This window comes from Papio anubis, chromosome 4 (assembly GCF_008728515.1).
Source record: "Papio anubis isolate 15944 chromosome 4, Panubis1.0, whole genome shotgun sequence".
NCBI lineage: Eukaryota > Metazoa > Chordata > Mammalia > Primates > Cercopithecidae > Papio > Papio anubis.
In genome coordinates, this window is record NC_044979.1 from 13,628,832 (window position 1) to 13,635,187 (window position 6,356).

The 6,356-nt window shown below is 40.2% G+C and overlaps 1 long non-coding RNA gene across 1 annotated transcript; it reads left to right on the forward strand.

Annotated features, from left to right (window-relative positions):
* Window positions 1–235: 235 nt before the first annotated feature.
* Window positions 236–3,053, forward strand: LOC110742919. The gene is made up of 2 exons (XR_002521218.2): window positions 236–1,008; window positions 2,786–3,053. It is a non-coding gene; the product is annotated as an uncharacterized LOC110742919 (long non-coding RNA).
* The last annotated feature ends 3,303 nt before the right edge of the window (window positions 3,054–6,356 follow it).

The window sequence follows — 6,356 nt, forward strand, 5'->3', positions numbered from 1 at the left end:
GAAAGCGTCACGGAGTTTGGGAGAGGAATCTGTGCTGCCAGGCTGACAGCAAGGTAAAAGGAGCCAGAGAGTCCCCAGTACAAGGCAGAAGTCCAGCTCCTAACACTCTCACTGGTGGTGAATTGGGACAGTGAACGAATGGAAGTGAATCCATTAGGAGGTGTGATGTGTCGAGCATTTGAAACCCATGGAGGAAGTAGTGTTAGACGGCTATTGCTGAGAGCCATTGATGTGCTACAGAATGACAAGCTGAGAATGAATAAAAACCAACTGAAGCGCAGGTGTGAACGCCAGCGGGTCATTTTGGTTGTAAACGCAGGACCTGGGACTAAGGTAAGACCATGTGAGACATTCAGTGCAAAATCTAAGAGAATACCATAAGCCTCAGTCATCAAAAGCCACTTTCTCTCAGGCCTACAATGCCTTTCTTAAGCTGATCCCTTAGTGGAGTTAAGGTTGACAGGAAAAAGCAAGCAAGCAGTCGCCTCCTTATAGAACTGCTTATGGATATTCTGTTGTCTTGTTTTAGTGTCTGTAAATACTATAACATACTTTTACTGCAACAATAGTGTGCTATATATGTGGGTGTGCTAGTTTTGTCTCTACTAGTGGTTCTCAATCGGGAGTTTTGCTGCCATGGGACATTTGGCAATGTCTGGAGACATTGTTTGTTGTCACAATGCAGGGGGGGAGGGGTGCAGGGCGGTGTCACTGGCATCTAATGAATAGAGGCCAGAGACATTTCTAAACATCCTACAGTGCACAGGACAACTTCCCACTAATACACACACTTAACAAAGAATTATCCAGTTCAGAAGGTTAAGAAATCTTGGTCTCCACCCTAGGGCAGTTACCAACTGCAACACATTAATTATTATGTGGGTCAGGAATTTAGAGTCCAGAAGTGTCCTCGACAAACTTCAACCATCACTATCTAAGTAGCACTACTGGGTTCCATAAATAACATTTGAAATGAACGTTGTAAGAAAAGCAAACTGGTTACAAACTGTGAGTAGGTGCTTCTGTCTTTCAATACACATGAGAATTAAAATCCAGTGATCCCAGCAGCTTCTTCAGCCCAGGGCATCAATTCAGCACACATCAGTGGGGATTCTATCACACAATCCGGCTACAAGTTTAACTTGACTCTTGTTATCTGTCTCCAGTGCTCTTTAACCACCTCTGGTCATGCTAAGTCCTTGAGCCCAGCAGCTCATGAGCCAACCAGCTAAAAGCAGAGGTCCTTCTCCTGTTCTGGAAAACACCTCCCGTTAGTGACCATCTTTAGTTTCTGATTCCCAAAAAGTAGAGAGCCTGAGGCAGAGGCAGGTGAAGTGTAGAAGCTTCCTTCTCCATAATATCACTGGTAGGCCTGTCTTATAATGAAGCGAAGTCTCATGATGGTACTGCAAGTTGCTGCTACAACTAACCTAGACATGTTTGGATCTTCATAGTCATTAGGTTGTTTTTGGCAGATATCAGTACCCATGTCTGGATAGTCTCTCTCAGTGAACACTAAAATCCCTACAAAGGTGATTCCTTCAGGCTGCCTCATATCCTCCATCTAGCTCTGTCGTGGTAAAACCTACCAAACCTATTTATCTTCCCTCAGTCATGGGAGACTTCAGAGAGCTGCCCCCTTAAATGAGGCTTTTTTAATAACTTTATCGTAATGAATTTAGACCTTCTGTTCCCAACAGTGTGCTATTCCGGCTGTAAACCTTGCCCAGTTCAGGCATAGAAAGAGATCTCATTTACTAAGTTAGAACATTAAATAATACCACTACAGTAACGTGCCACATAATGGCATTGCAGTCAGTGAAGGACCGCCTATACAACAGTGGTCCCATGTGATTTTAATGGAACTATCCTGTACAGGTGTACCAGTTTTATACCATATTTTTACTGTACTTTCCTATGGTTAGATATGTTTAGATACTGTACTTTTCTATGGTTAGATATGTTTAGATATGTTTAGATACACCATCGTATTGTAGTTGCCCACAGTATTTAGTATCGTCACATGCTGTGCAGGCTTGTAGCCCAGGAGCAACAGGCTATACTGTACAGCCTAAGTGTGGGGTAGGTTATACCATGCAGGTTTGGGCACGTGCACTCTACCCTATAATGTCCACACCACAACAAAATCACCTGACTACACGTTTCCCAGAATGGATCCCTGTCATGAAACAACACATAACTGTATTTAAGGCTGCAAAATAAACCACATTCAACTAAGACATGCTTAACTATAAACTTTGAAACCCCTTTTTCTTAAGAGAATTATTTTATTTCCCTGAGTCAACACACATTATGTAAAGTGTTTACAAAATGTATGTGCATTTTGTGTAAGCAAAGCCCTTTGAGATTTTAGATTCTCACGTATGCAATAAAGGTCTCTGAAGCTGGCCTTGACTTTTGTCAAATAAACAAATCATTATACTTCCCTCTTGATTTCTTATAGTTTCCATTCATTAGATACTTAATAAAATACCATAGTATAGACCTGATGTCTCCTTAATGCCTATCACAAATATAATATTTTTACAAATAAAATAATCTTTTGTCTGAGAAAAGCAAATAAAAAGAATGATTTGAGGCTGTTAGCCATTATTCCCACGTAAGTTTCAAAACATTCATGTAAAGCTCTCTCAGAAAGTTAAATTGCATGTTATATTTTACCATAATAGAACATGCATGTTTAACCTTTATGGATGTATGTTGTGACAAGAGCATTTGCTGCTTTGCGAAGTTTATGTAATGCTGTTTAATGTTTCCCCTAAAGAACAGCTGAGGTCCCTCACACCTTCCTCCAAAGAAGTAATGGAGTGATGCTTGACCATCACCATGCCAATGTTTCTGCAATAAAAGAGGTCATAAACCTCCTCTCCTTGAGGAAGATGCCTGATAACGTCCAATCCTAAAACAGGAAGACTCTAGTTCTGAACAGACATAGAAAAAAAAATAATTCATTGAAAAAAGAGAGGACTGAAACAGAAGAGCAGTGTCTGAATGTTCTGTAAAATTTCTTTAAATAAAAGAGATTGCAGGTACCTAAATTTCTCAGTTTTGTGAATGCTCTTCCTCTTCTTTTATTTAAAAGAATCAAAAATTTTTTTGGATGGAAAAGAAGAAAGTAGCCCTTGATTTTAGAAAAATGTCTAATAGAGCTTAATACCCATTCTGTCTACCAACTAATGATGCATTCAAGAACTGTGTAAGAAACAAAAGAATAAACATAGGGTAGTACGTATGATTGAGCTGAGAAGCTCCATGCAAATATGATTTTACCCATCACAGATTCAAAACACTCATTTCCTATATTCACAAACTCAAAGCTGTCTTGTCTCTTTACCACCATTATTTACTGATTAAAAAATAATAATAATAACAATAAAGGAAAATAGGAAGCATATTTTTTTACTCTGATGAAAATTGACCCAGTGCCCTAATGATGGATCAGTGGGAAAAAAGAGGAACAAATGTCACCCATAGTGCATTAAAATAATTGTGTGAATCTGAATATCAAAACTTGGATTTCTAGTAAACAAGTCTGAACTATTCATTTCTGACATTTCCAAGCACTACAGATAGAATATGTTCATTTCCTCTGTTATACTGAATATGAAATTAGAATTTATCATCCCCAGGTATATGGCAGTGTCTTGGTAACAGCCGCATAAGATACTATAGTTGAAGGTAAAATTATTTTTTCATGCATTTTCACTGAATTGTCTATTAAAATATGTACTTATTAAATAAACAGTGCAATGCGCCGCCCAAGTCCTCTTTCAGGTATGAAGATATCGCTCTCTAAGCTGCTGGGTGAGCTGACTGATGATGACAGTCTGTGGCTGTCAGCCTCTTCAGAGACAACCTCAACTGACAGAGCTGCCTCCATCTAGATCATGGACGCTTTCTGAGTATATCTCACACCGTGACTGATCAAGAGGTAAGTGTGGAGGTTTTCTATAAAGGCCCATTTCCCTAGCCTAAACTCTGAACAACTCTAAAGGGCCATCCCAATCCCAAACTCCCAAGACATCAGCTAAAGCTTCTGTTGAATTGTGTCACACTCCAAATTCTACCTCTGCCCCATCTTTCTTTCTTTCCCTCCCTTTCTCAAGTATAGATCTCATGAGTACTCCTGTATTAGTCCATTTTCACACTGCTTTAAACACAAACCTGAGACTGGGTAATTTATAAAGGAAAGAGGTTTAAATGACTCACAGTTCCACATGGCTGGGGAGGTCTCAGGAAACTTATAATCATAGTGAAAGAAGAAGCAAGGACTTTCTTCACATGGTGACAGGAGAGAGAACTGTGTGTGAAGGAGAAACTGCCAAACACTTACAAAACCATCAGATCTTACGCGAACTCACTCACTATCACCAGAACAACATGGGGGAAACCGTCCTCATGAACCAATCACCTCCCACCTGGTCCCACCCTCGACACCTGGGGATTATGGGAATTACAATTCGAGATGAGATTTGGGTGGGGACACAGAAAAAAAACCATATCAACTCCCTAATAAATACCCTGCATGTCAATCTCCATTTCAGAGTTGGCTTCCCAGAGAACTCAACCTCTAACAGTTTGTACCAGGAATGGTCCATAAAAGCAGATACTAAGATCAGATTTTGAAGCTCAATCACCCACCACCCAGATGGCAATAAGGAACCCATCGCTGGTGGTAGCTGTAGCACGGATGTCTCCAGGTACAAGAGAGCAGAATAATTGCTAAACTTTCACTGGTGGTAAACTGGGATGGCATACTGGTGCAAGGAAATGTATTGGTTGATATTATACTGGCATTTGAGAAATATAGAGAGAATAGTAACTCTAAAAACAATGAAATTAAGTGGCTGCTGCTAAGCATTATTGATGCTTTTGAAAAGAATACCAAGAAGCTGAATGTGTTGATCAGTAATTAAAAGGTAAGTGTGAAGACCAGAATGCCTCTTTAGTAGCTTATAAAGGAGCTTTCACCTTGATATGGTTTGGCTTGGTGTTCCCACCCCAATCTCATGTTAAATTGTAATTCCCAGCCTTCCCGGTGGGGAGGGGTTCTGGTGGGAGGTGACTGGGTCATGGGGACAAATTTCCCCCTTGCTATTCTCAGGACAGTGAATGAGTTCTCATAAGATCTGATTTAAAGTGTGTAGCACTTCCCCCTTCATGCTCTCTTCTCCTGCTCCAACTTGTGAAGACATACTTGCTTCCACCATGATTGTAAGTTTCCTGAGGCCTCCCCAGCCATGTCTCCTGTACAGCCTGCAGAACTGTGAGCCAATTAAACCTCCTTTCTTACTCAGTCTCAGGTAGTTCTTTATAGCAGTGCAAGAATGGACTAATACACATCTCCTGCAGCAAAAGGACAGAGAAAGCAGAGGACCAGGCCAAAGGCTTAACTGTCAGGGTAACCAAGCTCCAAAGAATGTTAAACTCCCACCAAAGTAGGCCTGCTATGACAATGTCAGAGCCATAGTTGGGGGGAAAAAAATGGGACTCGAGCAAATAAGATAGGCACATCATGGCTGATGGCTACAAAATCTTGAATCTTCAGATGTCCCTAAACCCTCTGGAATGCAAAAGCAGTCCACTCCTCCCTTTTAAAGGGGAAGCAAGCACTACCTCTTGCTTAAAGAAGATACCGAAGGCTCTCCTACCAAGGTGACATCTACTTTCCTCAGCATCTGTCCCCACTTTCCCTCCTAGACAAAAGGCCAATAACTAGATCTAAATCATTACCTAACCAAGTCACAGGATATTATCTCATTTATCTTTGATATTATCAAGGAAAAGTCAGTAGAATGGAGAGGCATCAGACTGATAAGCTTGAGATTCCAGCTCACATCCTGGCTCTGCCAAGGCTCCTCTGTGTGACCTTGAACATGTGACTTACAGTGCTCAGTCTTTTTATGTACAAATAAGGTAAAACATCTGAGCTTGGTTCACAGATGCATCATCTAGACATGTGAGTGCACACCTTCTCAGGAGTGGTCTTGAAAGACACTGCTGTGGAAAATCCTCCAAACTGGGAGAGCGTCATGCACTCACCCATTAATTCTGGGTGGAAAGAGAAGTGGCCCACACACACAAGCGTGCACGCACACACACACACATATATATGTATGTAAATATGTATATAAGTCACTGGATAGGAGATATATGATCATATTACATATATGTAGATATATACCTATATCTATATATAAATATATGTACATATATATTGCACATATGTATATATATTTTTATTGACATATATGTATATATGTAATATATACATATATATGTATGATCATATATATTATGACCAGTGACAAATGGAGCATAGAAGGAGAAATATT